The sequence below is a fragment of the Mixophyes fleayi genome, chromosome 3 (assembly GCF_038048845.1).
Source record: "Mixophyes fleayi isolate aMixFle1 chromosome 3, aMixFle1.hap1, whole genome shotgun sequence".
Lineage (NCBI taxonomy): Eukaryota > Metazoa > Chordata > Amphibia > Anura > Limnodynastidae > Mixophyes > Mixophyes fleayi.
Genome location: NC_134404.1, coordinates 171,746,579 through 171,773,469, shown reverse-complemented (window position 1 = coordinate 171,773,469; position 26,891 = coordinate 171,746,579). Strand labels below are relative to the sequence as shown.

The 26,891-nt window shown below is 38.2% G+C and overlaps 1 protein-coding gene across 1 annotated transcript in view; it reads left to right on the top strand.

The window, feature by feature from the left end:
* BACH2 (BACH transcriptional regulator 2) overlaps window positions 1-26,891 on the top strand; it is a 209,840-nt gene that overhangs the window by 5,709 nt on the left and 177,240 nt on the right. The window contains exon 2 of the mRNA XM_075202783.1: window positions 26,635-26,747. The gene's annotated coding sequence lies outside the window, so the exon portion shown is untranslated. The remainder of the gene's footprint in view (window positions 1-26,634; window positions 26,748-26,891) is intronic.

Here is a 26,891-nt window from a genome sequence, read left to right as displayed (position 1 = left end):
TTTGGAAAAAAACAAAACATACTTGATATAAAATCCTGTTTCCATATAAAATGATCAGGAAGTGCTGTCAAACCTATTGGCCACTAGACAGTTGATATAAAATGTGCTGACTCGCAAACTAAACTACAATAAATACAGATGCACTTTTTTCCTCTTTTCAAAGTATCAGTTTCAAAAGCTTATAGTAATAAAAAGAGGAAGTTCTGTGTTTTGCGACTGTGTAGTTTTGTGGTTATAAAAAAAAAAAAAAAAATCCCCAGAGCAATGTTTTGATTGATCTATCAGCCTTCAATTCGTAATGCATAGTTACCAACTGTTCTAAATTAACTGGGTCAATCCCAGGTTTTAAAGATTTGTCACTGACATTTTTTTTTGTCTATGCCCCTATTTTTTTATTATTGGTCATTTAAACAGTAAAATGTTATCTTTTATTGCATGTTGGGTGCAGTTCTTATCTGTAGTCTTTATAGGTCAATATGTTGAAAGAGAGTTTCAAATGCAAAATTTATATGACCATCAAATTCAGTAAACTTAACACAGTAAGGATTGTCGTGCTCCAAGACCGTATCACTCATGCTGCATGGGGGCATCTGAGAATATTTCCCAATGTTGTCACCTATGTTAAATGGCAAATGTGCCTCGTCTCGTTTCTGGTAACCACTCCCACCTACAAGACTCCGGTGCTGCTCTCCACTTATGGAATTCCCTTCCATGCCCAATCAGGTTTTCCCACAGCCTTCAAATATTTAGGGCTAGATTTACTAAACTGCGGGTTTGAAAAAGTGGAGATGTTGCCTATAGCAGCCAATCAGATTCTAGCTGTCATTTATTTAGAAGATTCTGCAAAATGACAGCTAGAATCTGATTGGTTACTATAGGCAACATCTCCTCTTTTTCCAACCCGCAGTTTAGTAAATATAGACTCTTTCTGAAAAAACATCTCTTTATTAGAGCTTGCTTTACCCCCTGCTGATACTACTCACACCAGTGCACCCTCACAACTCTCCCAATCTCCACTCTACGTACAGTCCTTCCTCTTGTTTCAGTTGTGCTGCCTTCCATTTATAATGTAAGCTCTACAACAAGTAGGGCCCTCCATACCTTTTGTTTCCATGTCTGCCTTTATTCTATCCACCTTGTATGCCCCTGTTTCCCTACTGTATGCTGCTTATCATTCCGTGTTGGTGGTATTGTGTCTAAATCATCACTTTCACTAAATTCCATTTTTGGTTTATGTGCTGTTTGCACAGAGCAGAATCTAATTACCCACAGTGAAGTGTAATGTAAAACACAATGGAAATTAGGGCAGTTAGTCAATAATAACACAGACTGATGCAGATCATCTTTCACAAAAGCCTTTTTCATTTTGCAGGGCATTAGAGGGGTTAATTTTGACCTTGACTTGGAAAACAGGAACTGTAAGTGTAGAGGTCTTCCTGGTGTCCAATTTACATACACCCATCTTTTATTTATGAAGTAGGTGTGTGTAGTGGTTTGTGTATGTGAGAACAATACCGCTTGTCAGCAGTTTCCTACAGGCAGCTGCTGCTGCTGACTCACGTGTCTGGTTCAGCCCTGAGCTGCCCTCTCTAAATCATCCACAGTGTGAATGAAAGAATGTGCAACTGTCATTTATCTGATCGTTGTTCAACTGACTTACATGCCCCTTTAACGAAAGGAAACACAAAAAAAAATCTTATTGCCTGAATGAGTTGAATGCTGTTTACTTGGTATATACATAGTACACTGCACACATCCTTCTCAGACGTTTACCTAGATTGCACTTGGCTGATTCCTGCATGAAGTGCAGAACAATTGCATCATTTTTATTGTAACAAAGGAAGTATTGTTCTCCTCTCTGTTGCACACATCATGCTATTTTTCTGGGATTTCATCCATAGCCCTTCCCCTTGCAGAGAGGTAAATAAGACTCCTACAGTGCTCAGAGTAGACCAGACTCCACTATTTGAGTTTATTTTCGTGGGCATATTGTGACTTAACACTTTAGAGTCTTTAGAGATATGCTGTGTCCTATGTGATAGGATTTGATTTTAGTCTGTTTCTGCAGTGTCTCTCTAGGATTGCTAATCCCCAACTCCAAACATTTATTCATTTAAAACTCCAAAATGTTCCTTACTCAAATTGTAAATTATAGTATACAAGTCTAAATAAAGCTGTTAATGCTTTTTGAAACAAAGAGATTACTTTTGTGTTACTTCACATTATGTCTTCTGAATGCTCCAAGCAGGTAACTGTTTTGTAGCAGTCTGGGGACATATGGCCAGGGGGCAGGAAAGGGCCTGTCCTTAGCCGTTAAAGTTCATGATATTTTTCAGGAAATCAGGGTGAATGACCTGGAAAGAATCTGTACAGTCATGCAGAAGTCCAACAGTGACTGCTTATTGCAGTGTTTGTATACAAAAACTAGACGCTAGTGACACCTTCTGTACCATCTCCTAGTGACCTTAAACTGCTCCAGTTTTTTTATTTCCTGTCTTTTAGACATCAGAGTACACATTATGAATAGTGCTGACTGTTGTTTGTTGTTATTTTAAACAAAGCAAATCAGACAAAACCTGTCGTGTATAAAAAAACATTTTCAATATTTATTATTGATTATATGACTGTTTTTGTATATAACATATAGCTTATTTAATAAAGGGTGGCATTTATTAATTAGATTAAAACAGCTTCCTGTCTGTATTGGTGGAGTGCAACAGAAGGTCCAAGAGTGCTGTGATCTCATCATGCATACACAAGCCTAGAGAACTTTAATGTAGTTGGAATGAGGACTTTTATACTTGTACATGTAATTATAAATTTTGAAAATAAAAGCTCCTTGCACCCTTGTTTAGTTCAGGTGATTTTTTTTTTGTTGTTGCTTGTGTTATTTTTTTACCTTAATTTGCAACTTCTGACTTCTGTTCTAATAAGGGTACATGTTTAAGGGATCACTAAACCCTCAGAACTCAGACATGACCCATGAAGGTAATATATATTATTAATCGGTAACCTGGCATTGGTTTCAAATTAACTAAAACATTATTAGATGCAGATAAAAATTATATAGACCATATCAATACTTAATTGGTAATGCCCAGTTAGTCTGCAAAAAGCAGAGTTTGTGAACCCTCTGTAAATAGTAGAAAGCAGCAGGGTTCAAACTTTTTATATAGTGTCTGGGCGTCTTTGTGGTGGGACCCCTAGTGTCGGGGCGTCTTTGTGGTGGGACCCCTAGTGTCGGGGCGTCTTTGTGGTGGGACCCCTAGTGTCGGGGCGTCTTTGTGGTGGGACCCCTAGTGTCGGGTGTCTTTGTGGTGGGACCCCTAGTGTCGGGGCGTCTTTGTGGTGGGACCCCGAGTGTCGGGGCGTCTTTGTGGTGGGACCCCGAGTGTCGGGGCGTCTTAGTTCTTGACAATCAGGGAATTGTGATTGGAGAATAGTGTTGGAGTATGTATTTTTTTAATAGGTTGGTTAAGAATAAGGAGAATGGAATTTGGTTGCTGCAACCACTTCTTGTTCAGATACAGGGGTGGTTTTGGGTACTCATATCCTATTTAGACCTCTTGAGTGTGGTGCCAACCTTCATGTTGCATTGTTCAGTAGATGCTACCACCTTTCTTAAGGCCAACTATGACCACACCATTATAAATAGTGTGTTAGGAAGGTTGGCTCATGTAAGACATATTAGATCTAGAATTGGCAGTCAACCCAAATGTTGGCTCTCATGGGGCTCCATTAGTTCAGCTGACCACACAAACATAGCAGTTATCTTGCAATAACACTTCTTTTTTTTTCTTATCTCAATCTCTCGGCCATCTGTAGTGATTGTTGGAGCTACACACATCTAGTGATTTTCAGCCAATTTGGTCTAAATTGGTCAAATTGACAGACAAAATCACTATGCCTGTGGACATCTTTAGAATGGTCCAATTTCTAGATGAATGTCTTTCTCCTGAGTAAGCATTGCTGACCAGAAGAGACTTGTTTACATGTTAAGCTACACTTCTTCCAAGGGACTTCATTTATGTGTAATTCCAAGCTATCATATAATTTGTTAAATTTGGAAGGTGCTCTATAGAAATTCTCCACAGTTCCCTTAAAGCAGTGTATGGTGAGTGTTTTTCTACAGCTGTATGTAAAATATTTATGGAGTATTTAAAGAGTCAGATTCCCTTAGGTAGCCTTTCTATTTTGTGTATGAAAAACAGGGAATCAGGACATAGTGCCTTTATACATTAATATTTCAAGATGTTTCTCAAATGGGTTTAATCAGCCAATGAGCAGAATCTCCACCGCATTTGGAAATCACATGTTCCGTTTTATTTGGATTATTGGGTAATGGTTAGAAACTTCTTATTTTTATTGTAATTGTGCTGGAACGTACAGACACCATTGTACTTTAAACTGTGTCATTGTAAAATCCCAAATTGTATTTCACATAAAAAAAGATTCATATTGGGATGACATCTGAAAATATTGTTTATTTGTATTTAATATTCCATAAACGCCAAATTTACATTCAAATACCAAGACAAGTAGCAGAGTAAGCAAAATTTGTCAGCACATTGTGTTTCTGGGTACTGCCAGACAAAGCAAATGATGATTTGTAGTAGTTGCCAATTGGAAAAAGGATTGGGAGCAAAAGATTTGTATGTTGAAGAGTGCAGTAATTAAAATGAAGCGACAATGAGTAGAGATCACTGATTTATATTGAGTTATTGTGGCTGTTATTGCTTGTCAATGTGGACTATATCATAATCATTTATTTATATAGCGCCACACCGCTGTACAGAGAACGCACTCATATCGGTCATGATCCTAACTTCTTAACACATCACCTGCGTATAAAATCTCAAGTCTGTTTGGTGGATTTGATACAAAAATTTGAATATTCTCTGGAATTTCTTGAATTTTTATTTAATGATAAAATCTAGAATGTCGAATCGGGGTCTGTAAATGATCATACCACAAACATGTTGGAAGTTTTCAAGCTGGTTAGTCTGTTGAAGGCCCAGGAATAAACATAATATTAAAGCACTCCTGTCGCCTAGCTTAGCTGTAAACACAATATTCACTTACATCAAGCCATGATAAGTTGTCACAAAGGGAAAAAACGGTGTCAATCATGTGACAGCTAGCCAAGGGACAAAACTAAGTCTACTGTCCTAGAATATACAAAATGCACATAGGGCAGAGCATAAAAATAAAATATTTTTACAATTTTGTGTAAACTTGTAAAGTTTGTTTATTATTAAACATACATATTAGCAGTCCTCTTACTCATAAATTACCCAATATAGAATATGCTCTGCAGAGTTATTTGCATTTTAACTCCCACTTTTACAGAATGCTTACATTTTGACCAGTAATGGACTAAAAACAAACAGTCTTATGTGTAACTTGTGCCAGAGATAGTGATTCTCTGTTTCCGCCAATACAAGTGACTCAGTATCAGTGAGACGAGTACATCTAATAATAAAACATGTGGTTTGAGTTTGTAAGTCTCGGCAAAAGGTTGGAAAATATTACTCTTTTGATTTCTACCTTTAAACTGAGGTAAACATAGTAGATTGTTGAAGAAATGTCAGAATCTCCTTTTTTTTTTTATCGTAGTCTTTTTTTTTTTTTTCTTTATTTTTCCCCACATGATATGTTGCTATAGAAGGGTAGATGCACATTTTTAGTAGCATTTCTGAACGCCATAGGTAACGGGTGTTGTTTATGGCGCAACAATGAAGACGTTTACCTCCTGCTTTGTGTAATAACACACCTATTGTGCTCTGTTGTGTTTGCTTTCAAAGAGTTATGCACAGATTAGTCAAGCAAGATTGCTTTATTTGTGGGATGAGCACATACTCTCTGCAGATGATGGATGGACCTGACTGGATGTGGACCAGCACAAAATGTACTTCATTATGTGCTAAAATGAAATTTTGTTATGTGGAACAAAATATATTGTAATTTGGGTCACAGTCGAGATTGTTTATATTTATTTGTGATCCCAGTTTATCACGAGCAACAGAGCTGTGCAGAAAACATCCAGACTTTTTACACTGTATTGAATGGTAGCGTAATTGGCACCGTGATGCCTTTTGCCCAGAGTAGGTGCATTTTTTTAGTGTTCCGTGCACTTTATGTGCAGTTAAACCAATATAATGTTGTTACACTTGAAATACATATAGCCCCCAAACCCCTTACTAAAGTCAAGGTTACTGTATTTATGAGGTTAAAATGATGTAATTGATGGTCCATAGGGTGTAGTAGGCAGTAGCTCATGAGATATTCTTAGTCCACTAACAGCCCAAAGTTCAGCAAAAATCAAAAAATGCAACTTGCGGTTTTTGAAATTGGACGGAACTTGCACGCATGTACGCCTGTATCTAAGTACAATAGGATCTCAAGAAATGGTTCCTTTTTAATACAGTTTTCTGTCTATATGATACTTGCTGTATACATAAAGACAGAACACACTGCAAGATACTCAAAATGCATATGTTCAATATAAAGTCCCATCAGAACACATGGGAAAAAATATTAAATACATTAACAACTCATAATACTATCATCATTAATACAATTACATTTAAATAAATATACTTTTTTACATTAAATACATATCAGTATAGTCTTAATGCCTACTGTACAGAAAATGTATTTTTACAGTTTACAAATATACGCGAACACATGTCCAGGCATGAATAAGCGACTGTCATCACTATCAGTCGGCTCTAACACCGGTCATGTAGCTGGTGCATGTGATGCAGCTAAAAATCACATACCTTAGAGATGTCTAGAGCTTGAATCGGATGAATGTGTGCACTTGACCCCTGCACACCCTTCCTGTACATTGCCTACATGCATGCGCCCCTTCACTCCCCCGTTTCACTCTTCAAATCGTAGGCAATTGGAAGAGTCATTTACGTTTGAATTTGAATTGCATGCACTTGCATTCACTGGTGTAAAGTTAGTTTCTGAGAATGCGCTGAACAGAACCTAAGACCATACTTGCCAACTCTCCCGGAATGTTCGGGAGACTCCCGCATTTTGGGTGAGTCTCACGGACTCCTGGGAGAGTATGGCAATCTCTCGAATCTGCCCACTTCACTTTGGTCCAAAATGCCACGATTCTCTGGGAATCGCAGCATTTGGCCCCGTCCCCCGGTGTAAAATAACACGTTTGCGTCATTGCGTCACAGGGGGTGGGTCCAAAAATGACGCCATTTTGGAGCCCCGCCCCCCTCACGCGGCAGGCTCCCAGAAGCCAACTTCAGAGGTTTGGTAAGTATGTCTAAGACCAAAGATTGAATCCGGTTCAAAGCGTCTAGTCAGATGGACCATGACAATGCAGATTGCTGGCATACACTCATCAACGTTCAGTGATTTAAAATAAGGACAATTGCAAAAAATGTTGCTACTGTGTTTATTAGTATCATAGTTGTCCTGTGATGATTTTTCTTAATGGCAAAGAATAATGAGTGCATTCAGAACTCCTAAGTGCTGAAATACAATTGGCTTCATCATTTTCATCCATTGTTGTTCTCCTAGCAAGAATATAACCTATAGTTCTTTTTTTCTTTTCTTTTTTTTTTGACCCACACTTTTGCATGTATAAATGGATAACTGCTGATTTTCCAGTTTTACATGCATGCTGAAGAAAACAAAACAAAACAAAAGAAGACATCTTAGCCACTTTCGTAAGAGGGAGGAAAATTGTGGCACACCACAATGCATCATACTGAAATGTCTCCCCCTCTTGATTCCATGGTGAATAACTGAGTAGGTGCTGGGGCTGTTGGAGGAAACAATTGCACTGTTGGAGTAGGCGCTTCAGACACTTTGAAATAAAAATAGTTTTTACAAAGGTAACAAGATACTTCTAATTCCTTTGACTTAATCTGTCCTGGGGCACTATTTTTTTTTGTTTGACACATTTCATTGTATTGACCATAGACAAAATATGCATGCCTATAGGGAACACACATGCATTCTTGGTTCGTCTATCTGTTGCTGTCTTCCTATACAACTTATTAGCATTGTCTTTAATTTTGCATAGCTGTTTACATACTTAGCTGTAAACATACTTAATTTAATATGTTTTACATTCATATTTTCTACTTTATTGCCTTCTCTAGAAATATTTTTACTCCTTTATGTCATACAACATTGTATATGGTAAATATTGATTCTTACGAGACAGTTGTTTCATTTCTCTTTTTAAAAATATTGTAGACTCCCCAACCCCCCCTCCCCCCACTTGCCATGTTTCCGAGAGTGAAAAATGAGACGGTTCACATTTTCCACACCTGCACCTGGCATGTCTTTATGTACCCTCACTGCAGATGTACCCTTACTGCTTATACCTTTCTGAGATTTAAAGCGCTAGTAGGAAAGCGTTTTTAGGTGACTTGTTTGTTCTTGTTTACGTTGTACTACTTTCTTCTACAATTCAAATGAGCTGTTATACATCTCTCTGCCATGTCTTTTTCTATTTACAACTATATTTTACTGTGATTACCTACATAATTTCCAGTGGTCATATACTCTTGTCTACGTATGTCTGTCTATTGCTCATATGCATATATTTAGTTACACAGGTTCCTATCACATGTGAAAATAGAATAATAATAATAATTTTATACTAGTTGCAAGACTGCAAAATCCCACCCCACCCTTGCAGAGTCTTCATTGCGTTGCGTAAAATCTTCCTAGGATTATAGAGGACGTGTTTGGAGGCTGCAAGATCTACTATTTAGTGCGTTCTCTAACTTTTACCTGCCAAATATAAACAGCTGCAAAATACTTTAGGTCCGTGCCTGCACAGCTAACTTTCACTAATTGAAATAAAAGCTACCTAAAAGGTTAAGGCTAGTTGCATTGATATGTCACTAAATATAGGATAGCTAATTATCTTTTGTCAAGTTAGAAATGTTAACTCAAAAGTTCATAGAAAATGTAGCACTCATGAAATGCACATAAGATTTTTTTAGGGAAAGGCAAAAAAACCATAAATGTATGTGCTTGTGCTATTCTATCTACCTGATTGCTAAATATGTTTTTATATATCTAGACCTTTTTATTAAAGTACAACTGGCACATGTCTGTTCAAACATGCACTTTTAATTCTAAGCAAACACACATAGCCATGACTGTGCATGAAAGTTGTAGAAGCGCAGTCATGGTTTCTTAACTAATAATGGGGAATTACCACACTTCTAATCTTTTTTGTTTACTATGACAACATTTTTGCATTCGTTTTACTTTTGGGTTTTGTTTTTGTGTTTTTCTATAGTTCTAGTCTGTTATTGAGTCTCAAATGGTTTACAGGTTAAAAGATAAAGATGATTGTTAAATTGCATTTTGCTTCCTGCCTAGTCATTTTAAATGTCATAAGTATAGGCAACAAAACCAATTCTGCCAGCAAGTTCTTTTAGTCCGTAATGTGTAAAAGGCTTGAACAGACTAGCGTTATTGTATGCATCCGAGCTCGGCTTGAAATGCATTTATCTAGACTAGGTCTTATTAGTTTAAAAAAATTTGTGTGTGCGGTCTCCATGGTCTGTTACGCATTTTGTAGCAGGCATAATGTCCATTTTTATAGTCACCTATCACTATTGCAGACTACTTTAAAATTATTTTCCACATGCAGTAAGCACTATGGAGTGCGGAAGAAATAACATTAATATGTACAAGCCAAAAAATAATCACTTGGACGTTGGGAGGAAAGATGTGTATGGTAGAACAGCATGCTTAAACAAACCACAATAGGTCAGATTTATTAGAGAATGTAAATGCCAATGCATTATATACATAGGTAATGTTAAATTGTACTGCACATACCCAGAAGTGAACTATACGCCGCTGAACACAATGTTATCCAATTCATGACACTTGTGACAGCCTACGATTTCATGGGAGGGGTTGGGGCATATGCACATAGTGAATGTGTAGTAAAGGCGTGTCAAGCTTGAGCGCATGCAGCAGCATTCATTTTGCATGCCTTAATTAATCAGGCCCAATATGTATTATTATGTTACCCTAGTAAGCATATATGAGGAATTCTAAAGATCATATTTGGCTCATACATACATACATACATACATACATACATACATAACGTATATACTCGTGTATAAGCAAACTTTTTCAGCACATTTTTTATGGTGAAAAAGCCCCCCTCGGCTTATACTCGAGTGAGGGTCCCACTTACCTGTTCTCATGTGTGTTCCACTGACAGGAAGTTTGGAATTTGAAACACAAACTTGCGTTCCAAATGCCCAACTTCCTGTTAGTGGAGCACACATGCGTTCCACTGCGGAAGTTAAGGGCTGAAGAAAATCCCTCCCTCCCTCAAAAGCATTAGGTCACCAATTAACCAACCAAGGAAGGTAAATAAGACGTTTTGGTTTTTTTTTTTTTATTCCTCTGGCTGTGTACTTTCGTGGACTGATGTGGGTATTTAATGATTTTTGGTACATTTGGAGACATTTTGGGAGCCTGAGTTTATTAAAAGAAGCAAGTCATTTTTTGACTGTACTTTCAAGGAATATGTGCTTATCAATACGCACAGTTATGGTTCTAGCTGTATATGTATTTATCTAATGCATAGAAGCCACCCCCCAATATTTTTATTTTTGAAATTTACCAGTAGCTGCTGCATTTCCCACCCTAGGCTTATACTCGAGTCAATAAGTTTTCCCAATTTTTTTTGTGGTAAAATTAGGTGCCTCGGCTTATATTCGGGTCGGCTTATACTCGAGTATATACGGTACTTACATACATACATACATACATACATACATACATACATAAATCCTTTCTGTGTTTGTTATTTTACTGTTTGTGTACCAATAATTCTACTAGAATTTCAGGGTCAAAAATTCAGGAGATTAACTTTGCTTATCATATTGTTTTTATATTTTTTATCCATGAGTCTATTTTAATACAAGATTTCCAAATTGTGATAACTATATAGGTTTACGTCTTTTCTGCAGCTATGTGACAGATCTTACCTCAGACAACGTTTTTTGTTTTTTTTTTTGCTTCCTCTTTATGCCATGTTATCAAATTGGGTCTTTTTCAGAGAACGGAAAATGTGCTGATTTTAAGAACCTAGCAAATGAACCAATATGAACCACTCATTCTGTACAATGATCTTTCACACTTATCTCAATGGGGTCATGTTAAGCTATTGCTTTACTTTGTGGCAGGTTGCAGAGAAGGATAAGAGAGAAACACTTTTACATTTAGCACAAAGCACCATAACTATTACTACAAAGCACTCTAAATATTGACTGTTACTCTGGCACACAGACTCGCTGCATTCAAAAAATGTCCTTGGCCCAGCACTGCTCCCCCTAGATCCTGTAAGCTCCTACAGGTCGCGTGTTCGTGGTGGAAAATTGCCAGCAAAAGTGAGGAGAATTCGACAGGAACTGCTGCACTCTCTCTTGGTATTTTTCTCCAACAATGACACTGCCCTGTGGGAGCATGCATGAGCCAAGGGGTCAGCGGCGAACATCAGGGAATAAAGCCTGAACGCCAACATTTAAGGCATAATTTGGGCAAATTGATGCTTTAAAGGAATGCAAGTTCCATTGTAACCTTTGCAAACATATTTGTTTCAAGGTAATCTATCAGAAAGCCTCCATATGTGCTCACAGTTCATAGCATTAGTAAATGTGCTGTACAGTACATGTAGTGAACTCACACTACCGCTAATGTTTGTTTGTGGGCAATGTTGTGAAAGTATGTAGGTGTTTATACGCTCTAGTGGTTTCTAACCACTAGAGTTTTTACACATAGTATAGTCAGCACACAAAATAATGTTTTTTGGAGGAATTGCCATTTAAGACTTATGATTTTATTTTTTATTAGGTAAAAATGTAAAAGTGTTTTTATATTTATTTTTGACATAATGGTAAATGGGAGAGTTTTAGTTATGAAGAATTTATTCCATACATAGCACAGGTAGCATAAATGTTTTGCTTTTAATCCACAAAACCAATCCAATATAGACTTTGATAAGCTAGTTTTGCAGATATTGCTAATTAGATGCATCTAGGATGGCTTTTTAAATGTGCCTTTATTTTCTTGTTTGTGTGAATCTTCTGTTTCTGTTTGCTATTAATTTGTATCTTTCATTTCAGCAATACATTCATCTTTTTCCACTAATAACAATACATATGTTTACAAAATATGGGAAAAAATAACTAAAGCATTGATAAAAATAGCCAGAAGACTCTGTTTTGATACTATGGTACATAATGTGTAATATGGTTTCCATTATTTGCAGTTGTTAGGGAAAAAGAAAACCTCAGCAGCAACACAGGAAACATTTGCCTACGTTATATTTTGTCAGTCTCACCTTTTACTTTGTGACCTTTCAGATGTGTTTGTGGGTTTTTTTACTAACTAATTTGAGATATTTTAAGGAGCTAATGCTTGAAACTACTGCCCGATTTAGCAGTGAAAAACTGCACTACAGTTTTTAGGTTTGTAGTGGTGCTGTTTGTTTGTTTAACAATAAATTGACACACTAAGGTTAGGTACACAATACAGAATTTTCCAACCAATGTGTTCTCTAAAACGATTGTACTAACAACCAAAGAAAAAAAATAAATCACGATCAGTATTCCGATTCATGCTTACACACTATAGTTGTTTTAAAAGATTTACCCTCAGATCTGTGCTCTTCAATGGTCTTAACCATCGGCTGAGATCATGACTCTGTAAACTCTATGGAGATCGTGATCATGAGTACACACACACTGCAGGATCAGAAGGCAGTTGAAATGAGATTTTTAAACAGTACGACCAATCAAATGAAACGACGAACGGTACTTTGGAACAACGCTCGCTCATTGTGTAAGTATACACACTAATGCGATATCAGGCCAAACGGTCGTTTATCAAGTGTGATAATTGGCTTAAAACCCTGTAGTGTGAACCTAGCCTTACCCTCTATTAAACACTATATGAAGGGAACCCTATATGTTCACTAATTATGCACCCCTCCAGATTGTTGCTGCTTATCATTTTGCACCATTTTTACTATTTTAAACATGTTTGCACATTTTTGCACAGATTGAAATGTGCTACATAATAAAAGTATCTAAGTAATTTGTGAGAACAGTCCTGTTGGTTGTTGTCTTTGTAGACAGTATAATTTCCTACCCTTACATGTTTACACTTTTTCAAATATTCACATTTTTCCCTCACTAAAGATGAGGAATTGTCCACCAGGCAATCATGCATCAATACTTTTCATCTATAGTGGAGGTGCTGTGGCCATCATACCCCACCAGAGTGAAAATTCATTCTGCACAGGGTGCTTTGCACTCTAATCACATTTCAAACGCTGTTTAGCTATATTTCGACACGGAGTAAAAAAGAACTCAATTTGGGCTTAAATGTAAAAAAACAAAAACCTTCTCATTGGCTATGGCCCAGCATGTGTCCAAAAGTAAGATGCAAGCTGATCACATAATGAATACACCCACTCTTTGGATGGTCTGATAAGCCCTCCCTCGGCTGACTCATCTGGTCACATTCAGAAGTGATACTATAAGAAGTGACAGGATGGACTTACTCTGCCACCATGTCTGGGAAAAGGTGGCTTTTTTTACAGACCTGTATTGGGTTTTTTTTTCCCATAAGTAACCTGCCATTACTGATCACTACTGGTGTTACCGAATCTAAGTTTCAATTGTGCACAAGTTGTAAGAGAGTAGTTGATGCCACCTTCAGACTTTTTAATGGCCAGCTAGTACTGCTTCTGGGTCGCATGAGCAGCTGCTGCCATACCTCTTTGCTGGTGACTGTGAATGGTTCATCCTGATCACTAACTTTGGTTCAGGATTGCAGGGTTGTCGGCATTGACTTAGGGCGCTGGGTTCAACACAGTACAGTCGGAAGATGGATTAGAGTGGTAGTGTCATAGTAGTGGTTGCTCTCAGAAGAGAACCACTTGGCCGGGGATGCTATCAGAGACCAGCCAAGCTACTTAGTCTTGAGAATATGGGTTGGAGAAGGTAGAATTGCGAGGCACAAAACTTATATCGATAAACAGGCAAACGAAACCGGACCCTGCAGCATAAATCTAAATTTCAACTTTGCCCGTGCAAATATTGGTGGGAGTGAGGGCGTTGGGCTAGGTACACACTGAAGAATTTTCCGACCGACGTGCTAGTTGTAGGTACAAATGATTGTACCTACGACTGAAGATCCGATCAGTCTGGTGATTTTCTGGGTACACACTGGCACGATTTACCTTCAGATCTGTGCTCTTCATCTGGTCCTCTAGTCTTCAGAGAATGACGGCACAATATTCATTCCTGCCATTGTCACACTGATTAAAACCGCCTTGTTATAGCTATCCACACGTCCTAACAAATTTTGCTAGCTTCTGTGCCTCTGAAACTAAATATTCTGTCCCGGAACGGGCAAATGAATTATTCCTTCTACAGCACACTCTACATTTATTCATCGGGACATTCATCGCTAGCATCGGCTGAAAAGAGCACAACTCTGTAAACTCTATGGAGATCGTGAGCATGAGTGCATACACACTACGTAATCAGAAGGTGATTCGTCGGAAAATATTAAACAGTACGATTAACCAAATGAGCCGACAATCGACACTTTGGGACAACTTTCGGCCATCATGTCATTATACACACTAACCCGACTTTCGACCCGAACGGTTGTATGTTGGCTGATTGGCCCGATGATCGGAAGAAAAAGCTTCAGTGTGTACCTAGCCTTATGAATGCTGCATATAGGTGAGGTATCTTAGTCCTAAATAAATTTACCTTTAGCAAAGTGTTGATTGCAATTAGTGTAAAAGAATGTACAGTTGTTAGTGTTCAAGATGCACCACCACCTGTTGTCTGTAGGTGGTATTGCGGTAAAGTCTCACAGGTAGCTCTTATCTGTAGTTGATAGGATTTCAGCAAGATATAGGCATCTTGCTGGAATAAAGCAAAATCTTTTAAAAGAGTAGTGTTTATTGCTCACTAGCATACTTTTAAAGAGCAGTTACACATCACTGAAAGTTAGTGGAATATATGCAGAATACAGCAAAATAAGCCCTTTACATAGAACCAAAAGCAATTTCCACTCTGCCCATTAATTCAGATAAGCACTTGAAATACTGGTGAAATCCAAGTGGGGGAAGTGATCACGATTTTCAAATCTATGATAAGGGGTAGACGCCTCTAAACCAACCAATTAGGTCTAGATTAGGCTGAACCAATGGACAAGGACTTTATACTCATGAGCAGTTTATTTCTCGTCTTGTCATAAGGACAGATCTATCCTCTTTCGAATAGGAAAGCATTTACCACCGCAATATTCCAATTAATGGTTGGTATCAGGGTAGAGCTTTGGGTGTAGGGAACAGTGATTTATCTATAATTGTCATTTAAACACAATTTACAATAATTTGTGAATCCCAAATAACTGTGTGGTTCATCAATGGGGCAGGTTCCACTACTAGCCCTAATACACATACACAAAGACTTCCTGGGGTTTATTGCTAGCCCCTTCAGCAAAAAAATGAGGTTGTCAACAGACTGCCATTCCCCTACTTTGGCTCAGACCACATGCATAACTCTGATGCGATATGCTTCGTCACAGCACTATAGAAGCAGAAATGTCAGTACCTTAATACATTTTCTGCAGTTACAATAATATATACAAGCTGAGATGATGATAGAAATGTATCCAATAAGTTATTTCTTTTCTCCTGATTTTGTGTGGTGGAAGGTGGACCCAGCCACATTTCTTAATTAAAATAAAAAGTAAAAAGAAAAAGTTGGTTAACTTGATTGTGCTCATGGAAACATTCTCATTTTATTTTATTTTTTGAAAGACACCCATGAATTAATCCAGGTGCAGGGCTAAAAACAAAAGAGTATGCATTTAGCGAAAATGCAAAGGCAATGCAAAACATTTATTGTAGTCTGAAAAACAATTTCTTTGCTGTGTTGTTTGATAGGATGGATAAATGTCTTTTGACCAAAATGAAATCTGGTTTTAATAAAACATTTTGTTATTGTGCTTTACCTTGACAGAGAGAGTTCGTTGTGGTGGCAACGGTGGTCGAAATGGGGGTGTCTTTAAAGGGTGTGGTATGATTAATCAGCACTTGAAATGCTGATCATAGTGTGTAACGACAAAAAAATACAGATTACCATAACAGCGACAACATGAAAATATCTACTTACCATATAATAGACCGTCAGTATTTCCGGCAACTTTAATTACCTGCAGATGTAAAATCCGACTTTTAGAAACTACCACCGTCTTTAAAATCCTTTATTTTTTTGTTTGATTCCGCAGCGCTGTACAGAGAACTCATTCATATCAGTCCCTGCCACATTGGAGCTTACAGTCTAAATTCCCTAACATGCACAGACAGACACACAGACTAGGGTCCATTTGATAGCAGCCAATTAACCTACTAGTATATTTTTGGAGTGTGGGAGGAAACCGGAGCCCCCGTAGGAAATCCATGCAAACACGGGGAGAACATACAAACTCCACACAGATAAGGCCATGGTCGGGAATTGACCATGATCTCTTGACCCCAGCGCTGTGAGGCAGAAGTGCTAACCACTTAGCCACCGTGCTGCCCATAGTTTTTTAAACAATGTTTTTAGCCCCATTTCTAAGATACTATCTATGATTGCATTTGTTTCTTATCATACAAAATCACTTATTATGAAAAAAAAAAAAAAAGATTTTATAAAGGGCATGTAAGCTTTGGATTTCCTTTTTCCAGATTGTGAACCTGAGTTTTAACTGTACTTTAACTTAAACACGGAAACAGTAAAAAATAGAGACAAAGGGTATGCTTAACTCAAAGATAAACCCACTAGACAAAGGACTTTTTTTTTTTTAAACCCATTGGACTATGCTGGATCAAGAACAAATAAAAATTAAATTTTTGTTTTAATAAAATGGCTAACAAAAGATTTGACTGAGTGTTTTTATTCAATAAATTTTATTTTGAGCCATTGCATGGATCTCAATCTTTTTAAATACCCCGGCCCCCACTGCACAGTGGATAAAGAGCCCAGTGCTATTCAGGGACCTCTGATGGAGGTGGTTTTCTGCAGACCCCCCTTCCACTTCTCATTGTTGCACCAGCCTATGCTGACAAGTCCTGAGCTGGTTTCCACTATGACAAGGTTTTCACATACCTTTAAAAATCTGTAGTTTTGTATGTTTTCACACAGCTGCACACTGTGGTTTTATACATACTAAGGTTTGTACTATCAAACTGCACCTGATGCATGGCTGTTTGAAAACTGCATAGATTAGTAAATCCCAGCCATATATTCTTTCATTGGTCATATGTAAAAGTGCCTCAGCCCAGGAGCTATATTAACTACTGAAATGTTTCTATACATGTTTCATTCCCTAAATTGATTCTTATACCATCCGCATGTGTTGTCTATAAACAGCTCTGACCATCTAAGTTTCCATAGAGTGATTTATTGTCTAAATTAAATTAAAACAAAAATAAAACATGAAATATTTTTTTATATCATAATTTTTATTTATAAAGTACCAGATAGGTGCACAGGATGGCATACGTTAGTGTGCACTCTCTTCCCCTCCAGGTATGCTGTGTGCAGGGGCACCAAAAGGGGGTGGGGGTTGTGATGTTAAGTGGGAGGGAGCAAGCTGACAGCTGTCCCTGCAGACAAGCAGCAGGACTTCTGCCTGCAGCAATAAGACACTGAGTACCAGTACAGTCTCTCGAAGTATGCTGCACTGGGGGGAGGGTTATGATGTACCTGGGGCTGGGATTATGATGCTGCTGCGGGGGTGGTGTAATGTGTCACGGGAGGGTGGCATGTTAAATGTAACGTTTTATTATAAAGTATGGATATTAAGATAAGAGGTGCTCAAAAACACACACACATATATATATATATATATATATATATATATATATATATATATATATATATATATATATATATATATATATATTTTTTATTTATTTTTTCACACACACACATTTTATATATATATTTTGTATTGAGAGACATGGGCAGAGTATCAATTAGACGTGTGGTGTCTTAGGAACGTCCATGAGACACCTTGCGGCAGATATTCCTACTGTAATTGCCGGCGATGTCCGTGCGCTACATCGTCATCAATTGAATCCCCCCCCCCCCCATTATGTATTAAAATTATATTGCTCTCACCTTCCTGTTATTGCAGCTTTCGCAACCTGGTACTGGAAAAGCTGTAAAAATCTCTGCCACAAAGTGTCTTACAGACGGTTTGCAGACAGTTTGTAGCTAATTGAATTGCCCTCATACTGTCCCATGTTGGCTACGCCTCCATAACTGTAGCCACACCCCCTTCTCCTGCTATATGTAGAGGGATGATGGGGGCAGAAAGTTACTGTACCGGGTCCCAAACTCCTCTTTGCGGCCCTGGCCATGTGAACTGTCTGCGCTGTGCAGAGGAGCTCAAGTGGCGCAGAAGTTGACTGCCCCTGTTCTAATAAGAACGGGGCAGCAAAAGAATGCTCGGCTGGCCACCAGTTGCCCACTGCTAATTTATACTATATATTCCTATTTTCCCTATTAATAGTTTCTGTAGATAAGTAATTAGTATACATGTTATCAGTGGTCGAAGTGGAAATTTAGAAGTGGTGTTATGGAAAATGTAAGTGATTGGAATTTGATAGTTTTACAATAAAGGCAGAAGAAGTGACAGTATGACATACCAGCGTTTACTGGTCAACTTCGACCACTGCATATTATAATAAAGTTCAGTAATTGTGTCATTATAGGGATTGTAGTGCACAGATCTCCTCCTATGACACACTTATATGCATCTGCCCTAAGTCTAAAAATTATTTTAAAATTTGGCAACTCTGTTGGCATACTTGTTCATATTATTGGTACTCATTTCAGTAATTGAGCACTGAAGACTGCATTACATGAGTTACACACATGCACTGTGTGGGTGAGAAGATAACATTCTCCATGAAGGACAATATGTAGCAAGCTTGCACATGCTTTATCTGTTTTCAGTTTCTCATATAAACATCACCCCCAAACCTGTGCAACGCTTGAACACTGCTGAAGCATACAATTGTGTAATGAAGCATAATAAGTGAAGGAGTCTTCTAAGGAACAGTGTGTCCGTATGTAAATGTATGCTCAGCGTCTGTCAACTGCAGGTGTTGTTTTGCTGAATGGCAAACAAACTACAGTTGTCAAAAAAGACCAAGCTGTGAGAAAAATTATCCACACTACGCTGTATACGCTGTTTTGTAGATTACGCCACACTTAATGTATAGAGAAAAGATGGCTATAGAAACAATACTTGTTAAGAGAACACCTTGAAATACTGTATATATGCAGCTCAAATAGTCTTCCTATTGCACATTCAAGCAATAGAATATAGTGTATCTTTAAGTGTGTCAAATTGAATCTAAGAAAAAGTCCAAATGATTACTTCCTTTCCGTTAATACGAGGAGCACACAGTGGACAGATTGTGTCCACAAGTGTACGGTTTCCAGTTAGTATTTTCCCTGTATCAGCGTTCTGGTTAGACATAAACTGACGGAGGAAGATACTTCTTGTGATTTCCCATGTTGCAATGATCCTGCAGGTAACATAAACACAAAATAAAACTGTCATTATTCTTACAGGAAATGTCTCGCAAACTGTTTTATTTATTGTGTAAAATTGAATAACTAAACATTACAACAGATTTAATTAAAAAAAAAATCAAACCAAATTTGTTTCTTGTTCAATATGTTTGGCACAACTCTTCTACATCACGAGAAGTAGGTGATGGGTCTGGGAGATCTATAACTTGCCTTTCTAGAAGAAAATGAGCAAATCATCAATTAAACCTATTTCTTTTTTTTGCTTTCTATATGTAGGGAACCATTCAGTGAGATATTGACAGCTATTCTACGTGAGCGAAAAGCATCTTTTCCAATATGTCCGCTCTTCTGGAGCTGCTGTATTAAAGAGCCACGCACTGCATTCATAATATCCTACTTCCGAGAATGGCTGTGAGGCTCACAAATTTGGGGGAGTCGTCCTCTAAGAGTAGGCCACTCTCTAGAATCTCATTCGATCCTCTTACGCGGTGGATGGTGCCACTAATCACTGCGGATAGTGTCATCATGGCCTTGCTGTGATGATGTGAATGCCATTGTCACTGCCCTGCACTTGCCCTTAGGATTCCCCTCCCGGAGTGGGGGTATAAAAATTAGGCAAGCATTATGTAATTCCATGCTTGCGAGCAGGGCCTTCTAACCTCTTTGTCTGTTTTACCCAGTTTGTTTATTACGGTTTTTGTCCTCAATTGTAAAGCGCTACAGAATTTCCTGTTGTCACTTTTTTTTTTTTTTATAACAGTTTTGACTTTTTTTGACATAAAAACCCAACAAAAAGAAAGAGGTTTTTTTCTATTTATTTTTTTTTTTAAATCCTGATTAGAACACTGCATCTCTCACTAGAGATGTGGTCTATTGAGAAGAGATTGGGTTGCAGCTGATCAGAACAAGCTTGTGGCCTAATCAGATGGTGGTGTAGCTTATTTTGAGCTAATTCTTTTTCTGTTCAAATGGTGTCTGCCGTAATAATAGACTTTAGTGTTTAAAATGAGAGACGTCTGCAAGTTCCATGAAAAATAGGTATCGCAAGCCATCTGGGAGCAACATACAGATAAAGTAAATGTATTTGATATGTAAGCTTTTTCTGCGATATATTGTGCGATTGGATAACCCATATACCATGGAGTGTGCACACAGTTGTGCTGTATTGTTAACCTCGCCTGCTCCATTCATGTTTTATTTGTAAATGTTTTTATTTTTGTGTTTTGATGCAGTGTGGGTTGGATTTATGACTATAATTCATAAAAGACCCAGATACCTGCACCTGACCCCTAGTTATTTTAAATATTTCAGACCACAGAATGTCATGTGAAGTAAACAGGGCACTCTAAAAATGTTAGTTTATGAGCCGGCTATCTGTTCATGGCCTAAATGGAAAATATTTTTGGAACTGATACTATAATACTTTTGGCTTTCAAAAACATTTGGTAAACATAAAATAATCAGAATATGGAAAACATTCTTCCATACTATTTTGTTTTTATTCAATCTAATTGGAGAAACAGAAAACGTTTATCTTTGCACAACCGCCTACTCACAGCAATTTTCAGTATTCCTCTAAGTGTTGGATTTGTGTGTTTAACATGCTGGATTCCATGGCAACAGCTACCTGCTCTATAGACACCCATATATATGTTTCCATGCATATTCTTTTATTTCAAAAGGATTTGACAACTAGAATGATCTATAGAGAGCCTGAAAGGTAGTGTAAGCAAACTGGAATGCACAGTAAAGGCCTTCTCAAGCCATGTCTAGCTAATGTGAGGGGCTCTTAGTGACTTTGAAAGAGAGCTGATTTGTTATGCACTCATCACAATGTAGGGATGAAATATTTTCTGTGTGTGTATATGTGATATATATATATATATATATATATTCTATTCTGTATATTGTAACAGTGGAAGGCATTTAGCTGTAAATATGCAGAGAAAGCATGCAAGCAGAGTAAAGCATTCATGCAGTAATGCACCTTAATTGATGATAAAACAGGTAGACTTATGTGTGACAAACAATAGTTTAAAGCATGGTTAACTTGCCTAGTTTGAAATGTCCTTCCTCGCGGCAAACAGGGTGTGTCTGTGTCAGGGCAAACAGAACCATTGATGGGAGTTTCCTCTTAAAGGAAAGGTGGGTGTGTCACCTGCCCAACAAGCTAGGGCTGGGGGAGGAGCATCATGTATAAAAGCGTGCTTGTTTCATTTGTTCAGGAGACCAACGCTGGGACAGCTGGCTGGTCTTTGTCTGGCTGGTCTTTGTCTGGCTGGTCTTTGTCTGGCTGGTCTTTGTCTGGCTGGTCATTGTCTGGCTGGTCATTGTCTGGCTGGTCATTGTCTGGCTGGTCATTGTCTGGCTCGTCATTGTCTGGCTGGTCATTGTCTGGCTCGTCATTGTCTAGCTAGCGTTTATGGTCCGTGTGAAATTCGTATGGTGTCAAAACATTTACCATCCTGACAATAAAACTGCATAAAAAGGAAGTAGTTGTTCGTGTGTGCAATAATATATAATATAGTATATAGTATAATAGTATAATATATATATATATATATATATATATATATATATATATATATATATATATATTTTCACTGGCTACTTGCTGGACTTATATACAGTGTATGGCAGTAGTAGCATAGTGTGTGTGTTTATAATACTATAGCCACACATTCCAGTCCTACACTGCATGGTGGCACTTGGTTGCAGCCAGGGCCGGATTAAGGGAATGAAGGCCCCTGGGCTAAGGTGGCCTCCATTCCCCCGTGAGGGCTCCCACCCATGATCTGAGCCACCCCCCCCCCCCCCCCCCGGTGAGCCGAGCCGCCTCCAAGGCACTTACCTCCTCCTGGCATTGCAGTCCTTCCCCGGCGCGCTGTACGCTCTTTACTGAGGAGATCTCGTGAGAGTGAGACTCACGAGATCTCCTCAGTAAGGAGACTACAGCGCGCCGGGGAAGGACCGCAGTGAGTGCTCAGCAGCATTGATCGCGCTGGGGGCGCCCCTACCCCCGACCCATCAATACTGCTGCTAAGCACTTTCAAGGGCCCCCTGGATGCCCGAGGCCCCTGGGCTGTAGCCCAGTTAGCCCTAGGGTTAATCCGGCCCTGGTTGCAGCACTTGATTCCTGGGTTAGATTCCTACCATGGCCATATCTGTGGGGAGTTTGTATGTTCTTCTCTAGTTTGTTTGGTTGCTTCAGTTGCCTCTACCATTTGGGTAAAAATTGCTTCTCTCCCATTAGGACCAATACAAGCGCTTTTTCCCAGAGGAGCAACGGTACACACTTTGGCATTATGATAGCAGACTCTTTATTAAGCCTGTTGGCTTTGTTCTGTGTGTCTCTAGCTATCACCATAATGCCAGTCTTATGAATATGTGAGATTTGTTCACTAACCTTTTTATAAGGAATAGTTGCCCCTACTATGCCCCTGTTGCTGTATCTCGCAGTTCCTTGCTATGCCTTCAATATAACAAATCAAAAGATGAAAACAAACTTTTCTAATGGCAAACATTAGGTAAGGCAACAAATTGTCCCAGTTTTTCCCATCTTTGTTCACCTCTTTCTTTAGCATACTTGTCGGGTTTTATTAAATCTTTCTACTAAATCAGTCTGTAGATGATAAACCGATGTTCTTAGATGAGTTACCTTAACTTTCACAGCTCTCATGACTTTTGACAAAAAGTAGGTGCCTTGGTCTGTCAAGTTTTTTTTCTATACTGATGACCCCAGACAGATTTTATCGTAGGCCCCATTAAATCCATAGCTATCCTCTCAAAGGGTATTTTTTATAATTGACGAAGGGACTACAGAAATGTGTCCTGGGAGCTCTATGCTGACACTTCGAGCTGAAGATACAAAATAGGACACATCACTATATACCCGTGCTAAAAAGACCATTGTACTATTTTTCAACTTCTTTTTTTCATGGCATTCATTTTATTTTCTAACCTCTAAATGTCCTACCTTTTTATATGACCATGAGCAAGATCTAAATCCATTATCCTATATTGTTTAGGAACTATCAACTGTTCCACATCCCCCTCCACCCTGCTTTAAAAACAAATCCTGTTGTATAACCATGTCATGGAAGTAAATCCTAACATCGGGTTCTACTAGAGTCCCATTAACATTCTTTACATATTTTTCTTGCTCTGACTAGAATGGGGTATTTCAACTGTTCCAAGACCTCAAGTTCATGTACATTTTCTTTTCATAGGTTAATGTTGGTTTCCTCACCACATTGTCTTTCTCACTTCGAGATATTTAACTTTTGTAGCATACTGTCTTACATTGACATCATCTGTCTCCCCAGCCATACTTGGAAGAGGTAGAGCTTCAGGATTTTCCAAGGACAGTCCCCCAACACACAGTCAACAAGACTTTCAAATTTCTATGGGATATTTACCCAGTGTTATAGGTATTTGAGCAATCATGTATAGTTATCCCTGCAATTTCCTGGGTTTTCCACAATTTTCAGAAGTGAGGACATTGCCTTCCCAGAATAGCATCATACAATAAGGAATGGAAGTAATCTTACAGTAGAGACAGTTGAACCAGCTTAGTCATAAAGTGCTCATGCATGTCCCCGTGTACACCCCAATTGTGTAGCCCTGGCATTTTGTGAGATTCACCAACTCTGCTTTCACCATAGTAGCCACACTGCCTGAATCTAATAAGGCTCAAAATAATTTCCCCTGGACAGTAGCAGCACACATATGCTAATCTGGCCCTGCCTGTCCCACTGCAGTACATGCCTGCTTGGCAAAATATGATAACCATATGTTATATTTGCTTTATCACATTGCATAGACCTGGGTTTTGTAGATGCTCTGACCCAGTTGTTGAGCCATTACAATCTGGCCCTTGTCGCTCAGATCCTTGCACTTGCCCATTTTTCCTGCTTCAAACACATGAACTTCATGAACAGGCTATTCACTTGCTGCCTAGTATATCCCAACACTTTATAGGGGCCATTGTATAGAGATAATCAATGTTATTCACTTCACTTGTCAGTGGTTTTAATGTGGTGGCTGATTGGTGTATACTATATTTAATAATATTTTTTTTTTATGCACCATATTTCTCACAATAGGACTCAAAGCACTTTACATTTACAAATTAAAAAAAAAGCGCATTATACAAAATAACGTGTCAATATAGTACGGAAGAGAGCTAAGCATTTGTTGTTTGTTTGGTTATTTTCTTAAAAAAAAAAGGTATTAATTACATTTTTGAGTGAACAGTCTTAAATTGTGTTAGAAGATTTCCAGAGTGGAGTGTGCAAAGCAGAGGGTAGGAGCTGCAAAGCTGAACTCTCGAGCCCCAAATTAAGTACTGTCAGTAGTTTTTCTGCGAAGTGAAAATATAGGGAATCAGAAGCTGCTTCAAATTAGCTTGTTTGTGTATATTTACTTAATAGTTTTTATCGAGTTTAAAGGGAGAGGAACAGATTTTTTTGTAATGTTTATTTTTTTTTAAAGGAACGGTTTGGTAAGGAAAAATTACAAGGTTATATGTACAGCATATTCAGATCAGACATTCAGTGATGAAACACAGACTGCCAGAAATTTGTGTCTACTGCATCAATGGAAACAACAGTCTAACATACATACACATATTCACATGTTCCAAGAACTGCACATGCGCACAAAGATCCCCTCTATCGTTGCAGAGAGAGAACGGTGAGTGACAGGAAGGGATCATGTGATCCCTCCACACATGTGCTGTCCAGCTCTGCTCTTCGGAGCAGAGCTGACAGCATTGGATTTGTTCATTTATGATAATGTACGCCAGCTTCAGCCACGTTTCTGAAAAAATGTTTTTTCGGAACTTGTTAGATTTGGGCTGGGAGCAGTCACCATACTGTAGAATGGTGACTGCTCCCAAAAAACGAAGAGGAGTGCAAAGCAGCAGATATCCATGATATCTGCTGCGCTGCACCTTTCATAAATTTGCGGAGGACACCCAGGGAGCTTAATTTGCCGGTAAGAGCACTATCGTGCTTTCTTAAATATGCCCCAAAGGCTGTTATTACAGAATAAAACGTATTAAGCAAGGTAGCCTGAACAAATATAATACTTTAGGTAACATCAGTTTTCAGCCTAGCCATGAGACTTCATAGTTCATTTAATCGTTAGTAAGATTGGTTAATGTGGCCAATAAGGCTATGTAATTTGTTGCTATAATATCATCTTCCTTACCTTAGATACGGATACCCAAATAACTCTTAAAGATTTCTCTTGCCAAGCATATTTAAATTTGTTCGAGTAGTCTCGTGGGTACATTAATCAGTAGTGGCTCTGTTTTGGTTGTGTTTAGTCTATAGAAATAGGCTGCCGAGTATTCCGTTAGAGTTAGGTGAAGGGATGGTAATAAGGTCCCGCGGCTTGTAGCATCATCCGCAAACAGGCAAAGCCTATGCTGCATGTCATGAATGTTAACACCGTGGATTAGTTTGTGTATTTTTAGTTTGTGTGGTTTAGTTAGAGTGTATGTGTGTTTGTGTGTGTTTTCCTTACAGTTTATCTTACTTCATTTAATGTTACTAGTTTACTAGATAATAATTGTTTAATGTCTTCATGCACACCTATTGTTATCTACAGTGGTTTAAGTTAAAAATGCAGCTTAGCAGGTGTAGGCAGGATGTGAACATGTCCACCTTTGCTCCTGGACCCTATAAAACGATAAATACAGCACATATATGTGGAATCCATAATAACCAAAGCTGTCTGACATATTTTGTTGGTGTTTTTCATTAGTTGTACATTGTGTTTTGAAAACCCAAAGCTGAATGAGGCAAATAAAAAAGTACACAAATTGTTGAACATGATAAAAGGAGACGATTATTATAATTTATCCTAATGTTCTACTTAATAAAAAAAACAGTGTATAATTAACTTATTTACGGCAAATATTACAAAAACGTTATTCATAGTCTGTCTAGGCTTATTTAACCGTTGTTTTTGTTCACAGGTGATGCTTGTTGGTAGGCTGATATTTGGACAGGAAGGATTTCTCCAGAAAACCTTTAAAGACCAAGGTTCGGCTGTGTTCTAGTAAATGACTGCTTTTTGGGACAACTGCAGGTAAATGTGAAAGGAACGAAGACTTAGCTGTGATCTCAATGTGAGGAACATAAGTTAAGCGATACAGCAACTGATAAATATGAAATATAAAGGCTGTAAAACATGAATCTTGTCTTGGCTATCCTTTAGTAGAAGAAAGTCCCT